Source organism: Condylura cristata, unplaced genomic scaffold (genome assembly GCF_000260355.1).
Source record: "Condylura cristata isolate star-nosed mole 26May11 unplaced genomic scaffold, ConCri1.0 scaffold00018, whole genome shotgun sequence".
Lineage (NCBI taxonomy): Eukaryota > Metazoa > Chordata > Mammalia > Eulipotyphla > Talpidae > Condylura > Condylura cristata.
Window position 1 is genome coordinate 12,107,756 of NW_004567119.1, and position 14,061 is coordinate 12,121,816.

The window sequence follows — 14,061 nt, forward strand, 5'->3', positions numbered from 1 at the left end:
ATTATCCACAGTCAAATATTTTCCCCAAGAAGTCTCCCCTCTACAGCATCCATTTTTAAGATCTCCTCCTTGAATAATACTAGTATCTGAAAAAATAACTAGTATCTGAAGCAGAATAGAAAAAACGTAAATATGTTTAAGAAAATGATGAATTCATTTTGAAACCAAGCATAACTTCGCTGGGTCGGGGAGGGGGGAGGGGGGACGATGCGGTCCCGCGGATGCAGAGGTCCACGAACCCCGCGCAAGCACGGACGCGCGCGGCCCCGCCTCCTTCCCCCTATATCACTGCGGCTATTTCTCCCTCACCCCCAAATCTCTTTCACTCTGTTATTTAAAACAGGCATCCATCGCCATCCTTCCCGGATCGACTACCGCCGGTCGCAGTTGTCAGGGGAACCGCGCGTCCTAGGAGAACCGGCGCTCCTGGGTTTCCACGGCAACCACTCCGGGCCTTGGCAGGTGCGCTGGCCCGGAGGGGCGGGGCGGGCGGGGCGGGGCCGGGGGCGGGGCCTCCAGCCTGCCGCGCGCTCCGAGCCGGTTATCGCCCTGTGTTTCACAAAGCGCCACTCTCGGGGAGATAATTCACCTGCAAACCAGAGCCACGAATTCCTCCCAGCTTGGTAAAGTCCCGCCCCTCTGGAGGAGCTGTCCGCGCTTCGGAGATGGTTCGGGTCGACGGGGCAGTGCAGAGGAGCGCCCCCAGACAGTAAGGTTCTGCGGACCCGCGTCCTGGGGAGAGTCGGGGCGCGCGACTGAAACGTGAGGGAAACCCCGGTCGATGGCTTCCGGCGCTTTGCCGCGGGCCGGATGTCCCCCCGGCACCCAGAAGCCGAGTGTTACCGGGGCGGGTGCCACGTCCCTTGGAGAGAGTCCCCCTTACACGTGAGACGCGGGCTCGGTAAACTGGGGAGGCGCCCGCCGCCGCTTTTGTTTCGCACATACCGTCGGGGGAAAGATCAGATTTATGCTCAGAGCCTCCAGGGAAGAACTGGGGCTTCTGGAGAATTCCTAGGTCTGGGTGGGCACTTGAACCTCGCTGGGCTCCCTCCCTGCAGTCACCCCAGCCGCGGCCGCGCGGGGACAGGCGGGGGGCTGCGATCGAGCGTGCGGACCTCGGTTCCAGGCTGTCATCTTTGTGTCCCTGTGGGGGAGGGGCGGCCTGACACAGTTATCAAAGCGGGCAGCTGCGTTAGCAGCTCCGCGGAGCGCCGTGAGTGCGCTTGCGGAAAACGAGGCGCTTTCCGCGGGCTGCTGCCGGTCACCTCTGGCTGCGTGAACGCGGCCCTCGGCGCGCATTCCCGTCCTTCACCAAAACCTTTGCAAACGTGAGTAGCGGCGGCTCGGCGCTGCTCGCAGGCGGCGGGGTCCTCAGGCGTCCAGCGGGGGGCGGGGGGGGGGTCCGGGACGCACTCGCCGCCGGAGGCCGGGCTGGGCCCCGCGACCCTGGTCGCCACGCCTTATCTTGGGGTGAGAGGTGCGCAGCGCGGCGTGTAGCCCCGGGGCCTGGGAACGGGTCCAGTGCTTTGGGGACAGATGCACAAAGAAAAAGGGCCCTGGGCCTCAACAGCTTAATCCCTGGGATTCTTTTGGGGAAAGAGAAGAAGTTGCAATTTACTGTTGGCTGCAAACAATGAGGGCAGGTCGGCCTTTACTCCCCCCCCGCCCCCCCCCACCGCCCGGCAGGGACCTTTGTACTCTGCAGTGACCGCCGCAGCCCTATCCCCGGAGAGCTCGGAGCTCGGGGTGTGGCGGCGCCGCCCGCCGGGAGCAGGGTGACTGGCTTTCTTGGGCTCTGGCGCCTCTGGGCTTTCACAGACGCCGGGCCTCTGGCTCTAGCCAATGCCGGAGTTCTCCACACCTTCCTCTCCTGGAAAGCTGGGTTCTAACAGGGCAGACATTTTAGGGAGATCAAACAGAAAGGAAAAAAAAAAAAACACCTCAGTTCCCTTCCTTTCTCCTCAAAATATGAAGGTATGAGTGTGGGATACACACACACACACACACACACACAGAGTCAATTGCTACTGGGAATGCTGAAGCTCAACTTTGTATTTATTTCTGGACAAGAGCTTCAAATTTGCGGAGCTGGCTCTATGCAAGGATCTCTCTATAGCTTACGTATTTTTGAAACGACCTTCTCTTTTTTCCTGAGGGGGAAGGTGAGGCCTCCAAGAACCATCAGCCCTGACACTGGATACCAGAGACCACACCAAGGGGCCAGTTTCAGGGACCCGGACAAGAGCTGAGCATCTCAGCATCACGCTTTCAGGCCTGAACCACATGGACATGGAGATGCATCGGGGACACTGAACATGCCAATCTGGGGGCAAAAGACACTAGGTGGAGGCCTTAGGAAAAGAGAAATCTCAGCACTTGTCAGGGTCCCTGAAATGAGCTCCTTAATGTGGCCTCTAGTATCCAGTGTCAGGGCCAAAGGTTATGGGAGATCTCACCTTCCCCTCAGGTGTTCATCTGGTGTGTGGACATGCACAAGCATAAAAACTTTTCAGGCCTCAGTTTTCTAATCTGTAAAATGGGCAAGAGGAAGCAACATCTCAGAGAGAGTTTCAGGTGACCTGGCCTTCTGACTCCCACCAAGCAACTTTTCTCTTATAACTTTTCTGTTATACTGGGGGTTATCTCAGTGAGCACAAATAGGAGAGAAAGTAAAGTCCACACAATGGGAAAAGTTTAAAAAAGCAGCCCTCAGAAAAACAGTTCCAAAATGGTGCTTAGAAATTGCCTAAAACCAGGTCAACCTATTGAATACAATTACTTCACTTGCAGGTTTAAAAAGATCCTAAAACTACTACAACATCCCACTTTGATTTTACACATCAGGTCGTCACTGTGGGAACAATTTGTTACTCTTCTGCCTCCAAAATTAGCATGATGTTCAGTGCTTTCGCTTGGCCCCAAATCTTGATTTTCTATCTGGGAGTGTGGTGTTTCTGGTTTTTGCAAATGAATTTCTTGTTAATAAGAAACCAGGTGATGCTGTGTTAAAATAAATGTTGTGAAAAGAAATTAATGTAATTCTGAGAGATTAAGTATGATAGGATAGAACCAGAAACACATAGTTCTACGGAATTCTAGTTAAAGAAAGAACAGGGCGTTGTTTCTAAGTTTGTCCATGGTACTTTAAAAAGAATGTGGAGAAACTGGAGAAGGGGTTCCTAATGGAGCAACCAAACTAACTTAATGAAGCTAAGAGGAGACACCACACGGACACACACACACACACACACACACACGCACACAAGACTGTGAGGTGCTGAGAACAGAGTAAGAGAAAAGTAGATTTTGACAGCATGTCATGGAGACCTAAATAGTGACACAGTAAAATGAACCCTGAGAAGGTTCAAGAAGAGGGTCACTTTTCATGTGTCCTGCATGGCTTGTGGTCTTGTCTTTGTGGTTCCAAACCCAACTGCGGTCAGTGTCTCCTGGGGCTTGACTGAAGCCCTCGTCCCTCCCCAGGTCCAAAATCTGACATAACTGGTCCCATCCAGGTCAGGCTGTTCGCAGAGCTCTCCAGGTGAAGCATGGGGCCGAGAAATCCCGTCATGCTCCGATGGCAAAGTCTGCCGCTGCAGGGGCCAGGGCTGGCAGGGCCCAGGAATGTGCCCTAGTGCCCAGTGGCTCACAGCGTTTGGGAAAGAAGCTGCGAGCCACACGTGGACAGATGTCAGGAGCTTTGCCAGATCTTCTGCTTTGTTGAGGGAATCTGGAAATCTAGTTTTTTATTTATTAGTATGGAATCTCCAGATCTTTAACTCTCCAGCTACTTAAGAGTAAACCATTTAACAATATAGTGTGCTTGCCAAGCAAAACACACCTGCTGAAGCTGACCCACAGGCCACGTGGGCAACCTCAGCCATGGCCCTGAGTCCTGTCTGCCCGGGAGGGATAGGAGCCAAATAAGCTGTTCTCCCAGGGCCTCTCCTCATTCACGTTGTTTTTTTCCATGCTTTCTTTTTGACTGAAAAAGCCATTTCTTGGCCTCCTGCTTTCTGAAGGCTCACGTCATCCTCACTGAGGATTTGCTCCTTGATAGAGCTGTCTGGGTTATCTGAAAGGAGGAAAGTGCTCTAGTTTCCTGACCTCCCCTGACTGCAAGTTAAAGAGGCTGGTCCTGGAGGTTCTGACAGTGACCCTCGGCAGGCATGACCTGCTCTGCCGGCTCCCCACATCCACCATCTGGGGGATTAGGAAGCTTGATCCATTCATTCTATGGGAGGTCTGGGCCCGATCCCGAAGCTGCCATCTGGTGTCTTGGATGGGCCAAAAAAAGAGAGTATGCATTCTGCATGCATGTAAGTGCACTGAGGCTGAGGCATGAGGGGTTCAGTGGCATTTTTAAAAGAATTTAGTATTGTTGTTGCTTTACAGCACTGCATATGATTAAGAGAGACAGGCTCACCGCCTCAGCACACCACTGCCCAGACACCAGGACTCCTCCGCATGGTCGCTAGTCCCCGGCCACCTGCCCCTCCCCTCTGGTAGCCTCACCTTTATAGTCAGATTTCTGGGGGTGGTTTGGCTTCGTTTTGTCTGTTCCTTTGCTGTGTTTCTCTAATCTCCCACATTTGAGTGTCTTTCTCCTCTGTCTTATTTTGCTTAGTGTAATCCCCTCCGGTTCCAGTTGTCGCAAACAGCAAGACTCCACCTCTTTTTATAGCTGAGTAGTATTCCTCCGTGGGTGGGTGTGTGTGCACCCACAGCTTTGTATCTACTGATCTGTCCTCTGCCACTAGGTTATTTCCAGAGCTTGGCTACCACAGATAATGCTGCAGGGAACACAGCGTGCCTGAATCCCTTCAGCTCGTATTTGCACCATACAGTTTTCCATGGAGACAGGACCAATCTATACTCCCGTTAACCGGGCCCTCGTACAAATAAACGAAACTTTTAAAATTTCCAGTTCACACATCTCTTAAGTTTCCTGCTGGCCTTCCCTAAGTCGCACAGCAATGAAAGTGTCTCCGTCAGCCAAGAGGGACACTCGACACCACTCCCAAGGACAAGGACACCTTTGTTAGAGGTAGAAAAATATCAGGAGACTCACAAATGTGACTTGCCTGGATTCTCCTGGCCTCTCCCCTCTGGAGGTGGGGCGCTATTATTTTGTTTGGATGCTGGTGCAGGTAGCGATGTTACCAGAGGCCTACTCTGTGGCTGTGCCTCAGGCTGCCCTGTGAGACCAGGGTGGCGCCTCCCTCTCTTCCCTGGGCACACACACAGCCTGGGCACATGTGTGAGGAGGGGGGATTCAGCCCAGAGACAAACCCTCACCACAGCACCAGTGCACAGAAGCCGGCTTTGTTCACTCTGCTTGCCGAGCAAGGTGGACCTCACGCAGATGAACTCGGCACTCTGAGCAGCTGCCAGCAGCTCTGGATAGCAGGCGAACAGGTAACTGAGCAGGTGCATGCCCCGCCCTGAGCTAGGAAGACCTTGCCATGCCAGCCCACTGTCTGCGGGGCGACCTGCGATCCAGAGGCGCCCTGGCTGGCAGAGCAGCGGGGCTGTGAAGTCAGGCTGTGCAGCCAGCCCACAGAACAAGAGCGAGTAGGCCCCGGGGTTTGGCTGGATTTTGGTCACCAACCAGGAAATGCATTTCTCAGCAGAGCAGGAGCCATATCGGCCCTGGCATCCAACTGCCGGCCCGGGGCTTTGCTGGGTTCTCTGCCCCTCTCCCAGTGACTGGATGGGAAGTGCTGCTTCTACTTGAATCCTAGGTTCCAGATCATATCCCAGCCTGTGCCTCTGTAGCTACCAGGGACCAGCTCCCGAGGGCAGGATGTAAGGTGGGGCGCAGCAGGCCCGTGTGAGGGCTGCCAGTGTCTCACTGCAGCCACCAGACAGCCTCAGGCCTGAGGCCAGGGCAGGCCGCGCACGCGGGGCCCTTCTGTGCCATGCTCCCTTCAGGCCCCGGCACGTCTGTCTTCCCGCCGTAGCTCAGGCTGGCTGTTAGGGTGACTGCCCGCCTGCTCTCTGCCGTAGGGTCTCACCTCTTTCCGGCTTGATAATGGCAGGTTGCTGAGGCGGGTCCTGGCCGCTGGGCTTGTCTACCAAGTTTTATACAAACAGCTTGCTTTTTTTGGTAGTCGTTTATGCTGTTGTGTCTCTGTTCTAGACCCTTTCTATTGAGTCCTCCTCTTCGGAGTCACTCTTAACAGATCTTCTTAAGTGTGTCTGGGGAAAGAGGGCAGGTAAAATTCCAGTCCATTTTTTTTTTAACTTCTGTTTGTTGGTGATAGAAAAACTAAATAAGGGGGGATTCCATGGTTTGGGGTAAATATCGTTGGTCATGGTTATTCGATTCAGCTCTGTCCTTCATGACTAAAGATTGAGACTAATAAGAAGATATTAGTAGAAGAAGAATATTAGTAGGACTCAATTAAGAGACTACTGAGAACTGTCATTGGTTTTTAAAAATCATTTCCATTTGAAGACTTATTTATTTATTTTTTAAATTTTATAATAGTTTATTTTTACCTATTTTTGTGAATTTTCCCATCTCAGTTGTAATCCCTGTGGGCTTCCCATCACCAACTCACCCATGTACCATCACCATAGTCCAGTGCATTTCCCTCCCCCCACTGTTTTTGATCCCATTCCCCACTCTACCCCCACAAAATGTCTCTGGTATGTAGCTGTTCATCATTATCATTATTTTCTCACCTGTTCCATTATATTCCTGCTATGAGAGAAACCACCCGGTATTTTTCCTTTTCTTTCTAGCTTATGAAATTTTATTTATTTATTTTTAAAGATATATTTATTTATGCATACAGTACTGAGATACAGGCCAGAGGCACAGGAGTAGTGAGAGGCTTCACCAGAGACAGAGTGGGGAGCAGAACAGGCAGGTCGACGAACTACACTGCTGAGGGGAGCAGCAGGTGGGCCAGGAGAGGTCTGCTGTGCCATGTGGGTCACCTCCAGGGCAGGGATCGAACTTGTGCTAAAGTGGCTTTTGCTTCTGACTGCTGTGCTTTAACCTGCTGCGCCACCAGGGAGGGCCCAGAAATTTTATTTTTAAATATATTATTCTCATCATTATATAGGGGCAGTCCAAAAAGTAAATTGTCCCTCCAATGTGTCATTACAGATAGTGGGCAACAAAATGTAGAAATTTTAAAATTAAAGTGGTGCAATGGTTACCCTGTTTCTCCTGCTCAGTATCAACAAAAGGTGCCTGACCAATAAAAAGGATTAGCTCTTGTTTAGAAAAAGATTTTTTGCACAAAAAACAGATGAAGAACTTAACAGAGAGAGTGTCAGGTGCAACGCTAGACTAATCAGCACAGGGATAGTGACAGAGATGTGTGCTCTGTATGAGGCTGGGATGGGGGACACTGATATTTGTGGGTGTAGTTGGGGTGCTCTGGTGGCTGCAGGTCCTTGAGGAATGTTCTGGAACTGTAAAGGTAGGCAGAGAAGGTGGACAGGCAAACACCTTAGCAGTGCCTTAAAGGCTGGTGGAGTGTGGAAATCAGTTCTGGGGTCACTGTTTGGGGTTTGTTTCTTGAATGTGTATGCCCTGGAGGGGTTTGCTTCATGAGCAGAGTCTCAGTTTCCTCACCCCTGGTGGGGACAAGCACTGGTTGGTTTAAGGTACAAAGAGAACTGATGTGAAGGGCTTGTGGCTCATTGACCTGCAATGAGCCATGAGATCAAGACAAAGACAGGAGATGGGGCTCAGCCGGCTGGGATCTCAGATTGAGGACTTTGCACTTGTTCCCAAGACCATCGTGAAGCCACTGTAAATCTTTAAGGACCTGAAAGCGGTTTTGTACCCATTATATAAAAAAGCTCACTGAATTGTTACGAATTCCCATGTGACCATTTGAATCTCTGCGGGGATTATTTTCTTCTCGCTTTTATCTGCCATTCAAACTTTTACAGTCTTTGACAAGTTAATCGAAATGTAAATATGCTCCTTGGAATGTGACTGGATGGTCCCCCCAGGTGGGTTGTCAGGAAGCCACCTTGGGGTCTTCAGTCAGCACCACAGATGAACTTTGGGAAAACTTCGACTAAAATCAGGTCACCTGGTTTCCACTGATTTGTTATTCTTTTTAGGCATTTACCTGCAGTTCATGATTTTAAGGAAAAATCACAACTGTATGATGCTTTGATTTGGCAACAAATAATGTTGCTCATCTTTAATTTAGGACTTTCCAGAACTGATTAGCGCGAAGTTTAGGCTCCGAGGCAGCTGCAGCGCTCACACTGCGTGTGTCACGCTTTTTATGACCCTTCGGAGAGAAGTGTTTCAGAAAGGCTGTCCACTCCCCCCTCCTTCCTTGTCTTGATCCCTTTGAGTGGGTCTCTGAAGCAGGATCACTGAGCAGGCGGTGTTATCTGACACCCCTCCCTGGGGTTCTAGGAATCAGCATTTCTGAGGTCATCCAGCAAGTCACTGCTCTCATTCTCTTCCCCAAAGTGAACAAAGTCTTCTTGTGAGTGAGTGCGCAGACTTTCAGAAGATGATTGTTTTCTAGGCTTCATTTGAGGGGGTTGGGGGTTGGGGGGGGAGGTGGAGTTCTCCGCTTCACAAGTACCTTCCATTTTCTGTTCTTTCCTCCACATCTGTGTTTCTCCAGGAGGGAGCCCGGTGCAGCCACAGCCATCTTGTCAGTGTGGATTAACTCTCCAAGCGCCGGTTTTTGGACATCCATATAATTGCAAATTGCGCATCCTCTAGTGTTCAGAGTAACAAAGATTGTGTTGTACTGGGAAATAAAATAGGTCCTTTGTTTTGTGAGCTCAATACACAATTTTGAAATGGGGACAGTAATTCTTTATACAGAACAAATGTTTATAACCACCCCCTACTGCTTTCACAAGCACAGACATGGATCAAAGAGACACCAACTCTCCTTGTGAAAAAGTCACCCCTGTTGACAGGGCATGTGGCAGACAGTCTTGTCACTGTGCCTGCAGGACTACGGTTAGTCCTGATAGGAGTCTTGTGATGAGGTGTTGTTCTCACTTTGGGGGTGAGAGCATCAGAGTGTCAGTCACCAAGACTGCCAGCTATTAAGCAGGTATAGGAGTTTGACTCAAATGAGACTTTCCAGCCACTGCTCTTCCCCAGCTGCGCCTCCATGCAGAACAAGACGGCAGAACCCTCAGAATATCCTTTTCCCCATGGTGGGCTCCATTAGAGCTCCATAGTGAGTGAATGGCCAGCTCAAAGAACTCTCATAGACAAGATGGTGCACTAGTTGGTTTTTTTTTTTATGTGTCTTTTTTGTTTTTAAAGATTTATTTATTTATGTATAAAGAAATGGGGTACAGGCCAGAGGTGCAGGGGCAATGAGAGGCTTCACCAGAGACAGAGTGGGGAACAGAACAGGCAGATCGACGAAGTACACTGCTGAGGGGAGCAGCGGGCGGGTCAGGAGAGGTCTGCCTCGCCATGTGGTCACCTCCTGGGCGGTGATCGAACTCTCACTGCGGCAGCCGAGGCTTGGCTCAGCTCAGCAGTGCAGCGCTCCATAAGCAGTGGAATTTTAAAAACGTTTTTTCTCTCCTGCATTATTCGGTGTCCTGCACTCTCCTTGTTCTGTTTGCTGCTGTCTGGGATACTCAGCCCCAGCGTGAGCGCAGGATTGCGTGGGCCTGGCCGGCGTGTGGCTGCCGGCGCTTGTGGAGGGCGGTCAGCAAGTCAGCTTCTGCCTCTGAGGAGTCTAACGGTGACCTCAGATTACTTGCTCTTCTTGAGGGAAAGTTGTTCAACTTTTTAACTCTTGACCACAGAACTGGGTGTGTGGTGTAATATAATGAAGGTGGGCGCCGTGGTCAGAATGTTGGATGCAAATCCTATATCCTGGCTCTTCTAATTCACTAGCTGCCTGTCCTCCCTAGGCCCTGCACTCGGTGAGTCTGTGCTGAGAGTGGTACCATGTCCAGGGAGGAAAGAGCATGTCTGCATCTTACACTCTTTACCCTAGTTTATACTTTAAAAACGCTTTCTTTTATAACTCACCGGTGAAAGCACAAAGGAATGCAATTGCACTCGTGACCTTTCTAGAAAGATGTTATAGAGTTTCCCACTGAAACAATGTCATTGTTCTCACATTTGGCCAAAAAAATAAAAAGGGGTGATGTCTGAACAAATAGCCCATTGAAAAATAGACCATGACGTGAGGATGAGGCCATGGCAGATTGAAACATGGAAAGATGTCCTGAACGAAAACTTTGTGTTACGAAAGGATCAAGACGGGACACCGGGCACACACCAGCAGCCCCTGCCCCATGAGTCACCCTAAAGAAGACCGCTGCTGCCCGGGCAGCCGCAGGCAGCCCTGCCAGCCTGGACCTGGCGGGTGACAGTGCTGCCGTGTCAGGGTGTCAGGAGCAGGACCGCCTTTAACTACGCGAATTTTATTGCCAGATCTGTGGGGAGCTGGACAGGCAGCCAGCCCTGGGGTTCTCTTCCAAACCACGCCAGGGTCTCTGAGCACAAGCAGAGCTCCGTGGGGGCTGGGGAGGAGCAGAGCGCAGGCATTGGCACTTTCCATTGGAAACCTGCAGTGAAGAAATGGATCAGCTTCATCCTCAAAGAACTAACTGGGAACGCCGGCACCTTGCCTCCATGAAGCTACTGAAAGAGAGGACCCTTGGCCTTCAATGAATATACAGCCCCATGAGCTCCAGTGAATATACAGCCAGCCCCGTTAACTTCATTAACTGGATGTGTGTCAGGCACCATTTACATAATGTCACTGCACAGTATCGAGGGGTCTCCCTTGAAGCTCGCCACACTCCCATGATACCTCATTAATTTTTCCAGGTCCCTAGCATGTGGGTTTTATTCTTATCGGGAAGGGGGCACTATAAAGCCTCGGGCTGTGCAGTGAGGGGCGCACTTCCAGCACCCCAGCAGGACTCATTGGGTTCTGTATCAGGCTGTGGGAGCCTGTGAGCAGAATGAGAGTGTCCTGTCTGCCACCCCCACCTCCCCCCCCCCCCCCCCCCCCCCCCAGCAGACACAGCGGGCTGACTTAGCTCAAACAAAGACCTTCAGAGGCTGAGAGTTTCCTGGCCTCCACCAGCCACCTCCCAGCCAGAAGACAGTTCTGGCTTCCCTCACCCCCACCCCTGGGCTGGGCTGTGGAAGGCAGGGCCAGGATGCAGAGGGGGCCTGTGAGGGACACAAGACTCCCTTGTTGGGACTTACTTCCAGCGTCCTGGACACAGGGCTGGAGGGGACAGCTGGGTGTCTGCTTCCTTGGGGTTTTGGGGTACCCATTGGCTCTCTGTACCTTTCTTGGCCCAGCTCTTGTCTCCCACACTCTCACCAGGGCACATGGCCCCTGTGCCAGGGAAGGCGCTGCACAGGAGTCCGGAGACTGGCCTCAAGTCTGCACACACTGCCTGGGGTGAGCGCTTAGAAAACAATGGTGGATCCCAGAGCGCAGCCGGCTCCCTCCCACCTCCAACACTTGCTGTCTGGGAAGGAGGAGCATGACAAGAGCTGGGCTGAGCGGGGCTCCCTGTCCACCTCAGTCTGAGCAGCCCCCAGCAGGCCATTTTCAGGTGAGGAAACTGAGGCCCTGGAGCGCTGGTAGGTGGTGGAGACGGTGAGGAGGAAAGTCTTTGGCCGGAATCTAGTGAAGCCAGAAAAGGGAGGTCGGTGCTGAGGTTGCAGCCAGAAAGCACTGAGTGCAGACACTAGCTGCTCTTTGAGATCACTGCGCGTAGAACTGGCAGTGAAGAGGCTGGAGCGAAGGCAGGCTGCTGGGTGTGACCACCCAGATTGGCCTTGCTTGGAGAAGGAGACCGAGAGGCGGTTGCATGTCCAGGCTGAGTGTGGTCCCGAGAGCACGGAGCTGTCCCTCTGCGCTTTCTCAGTGGTATGACCTTGGGTGGTGTGCGTGCAGCTCCGATTTCTCATCAACAAGTAGTAAGTGCCCTGCTGGATGGTGATTAGGCTCGAGTGAGCTAATACGTGAAAATCAAAGCAGGGAACCCAGTGCCTGCGTAGGATATGGACAAGGGTTCGTTTCAGTTATTGGGGGTGCATGGAAAACGGTTCATTTTACTTTGCAATTTCTCCCAAAGTCCATCAGGTGTTTCAGAATATTTCAGTCTTGAGTTTATTACAGCGGTAATCACTCTCCTCCAGCCCCACCAGCCTCCCGTTTGTTCCTCATTCCTGTAAGTGCTTCCCTCCCTGGGCCTGTTCCTGCCCCCCACTTGGGATGACCTGCCCGCACCTTTTCAAGATGTCTTTCCTGTCCCAGTACCCTCCACCTGGTCTCCTTTAGAGCTGCTGCCCCAGACTGAGCTTATTTAGTGTCTCAGAACTTGCTTGGGGCTGTGTCTCCAAAACTGAACATCATAAAGGTTTGATGAATGAATGAATGAATGAATGAATGAATGAATGAATGAATGAATGAATGAATGAATGAATGAGTAAATGACAAAGCTGGCTCTGGGTCAGCCCAAGCCCCGGGAGAGCCTGAGGGGTATCAGGAGTCTGGTCTGAATGTGGAAACTGGGCCACTTCATTCCTTGGGTCACAGTTTTCTTATCTATGAGGTAATGACCTCTTAGGTTACCTCTGACTGTATCATTCTGTGACTCACTGACACTAACTCCAACTGAAGGTTAAAGATGGGATTGGAATATCTGCAGAATTTCATGCATTTTTTTTTTTAAACAACAGGAAAAATACAGAGGACTAAAGAGACTCTCTAGGAAATATTGCTTAACTGTCAGGTAAACAGAAAGTTTGAACTATTTCATCTACCTTAAATCTGTAAAAGGAGCTGCAAGGACCTCATTGTCAAGCTATGTCACTAAGGAAAGAATTCCCATTGGGCTTCATGAGACAGCCAAGGGCAGAACCTTCTAGAGTTACAGCACCTAAGAGGTTGCACTGAGAGTCGCTTTTCAATATTGCTGTGGCTGCCAAGTCCCGAAAGGGAAGCCGAGCTCCATCCTCTGAATTGGAGCCACACCCTGTCGCCATGTATCTCTCTTCATATCAAAGAGCCTGTTCTTTTGGACATTAAGAAATGACCAGAAGGGAACAAGTGAGAAAAAAACAAGCTTTGCTGAGCTAAGGAGAGCACATATTGTCATTACCCACAAAGAACGATGATACTATAGCAGAAAGAGCAATGGATTCCAATAGAATCCCCTTTTCATATTCTGGTTTTTAAATTTTTTATTACCATAAAATAGTAAAGGCTATAATTGTGTAGCAAAAATTCTATCGCAGGTTATGCCTGACATTCCGTCGGAAGGCAGAGAAGCATCAGGCTCCTCAGGGCCCATTCTTGTGTCCCAAACCAGCCAGGAGAAGAAGAAAGCACTGTCAATTGACAGCTCCCTCCACATGGATCTCACGGTACATGGTGGGGTACATGGGTATCTTTAAGTGTAAATTCTTCCATCAGAATTGTTTAGTTGGATTAGAGATGTAGCATCTGGCAGTTGTGTGGAAAGCCAGGGAACTATGTTTGAAGGACATGTACTTAGATTTTCTCTTGTTTGTCAAAACACTCAGGAGATGTTAGCTAAACTTACTTCTTTCTTGTTTCTTTTCTTTTTTAAAATAAATATTTGTGCATACAGAACTGGGGTATAGGTCAGAGGTGCAGGGGTGGTGAGAGGATTCACCAGAGAGAGTGGGGAGCAGGAAACAGGCCAACTGACAAAGTACACTGCTGAGGGGAGCAGCAGGCGGGTCAGGAGAGGTCTGCTGACCATGTGGATCTCCTCCGGGGCAGAAGGGATCGAACTCATGCGGAAGTGGCTTTAGCTTCTTAGTGCTGTGCTTTAACCTGCTGCACCACCAGGGAGGGCCCTCTTTCTTGTTTCTTTTATAAATCAACTTTGCTTGGTGAAGACAAACTGAAAAGGTCAAATATTATAGGTGAAGAATGTTTTTTTCATCTTCTTCATTTAAATAACTTCAGAGATGAGGAACCAAACAATTCACAGTATTCAGCACCACCCCTGCACCTGTAGCCTGTACCCCAGTACTGTATGCATAAATAAATAAGCCTTTAAAAAAAGCAATTAAATGGC

The 14,061-nt window shown here is 50.6% G+C and overlaps 1 protein-coding gene across 2 annotated transcripts in view; it reads left to right on the forward strand.

The window, feature by feature from the left end:
* The first annotated feature begins 565 nt into the window (after positions 1 to 565).
* Positions 566 to 14,061, forward strand: part of TRIM2 (tripartite motif containing 2) — a 110,145-nt gene continuing 96,649 nt past the window's right edge. Inside the window, exon 1 of one of the 2 annotated variants that reach the window (XM_012726854.1) lies at positions 566 to 709. The gene's annotated coding sequence lies outside the window, so the exon portion shown is untranslated. Of the gene's footprint in view, positions 710 to 1,195; positions 1,329 to 14,061 lie in introns of those variants that run through there. The other variant, XM_012726855.1, reaches the window with a different exon arrangement.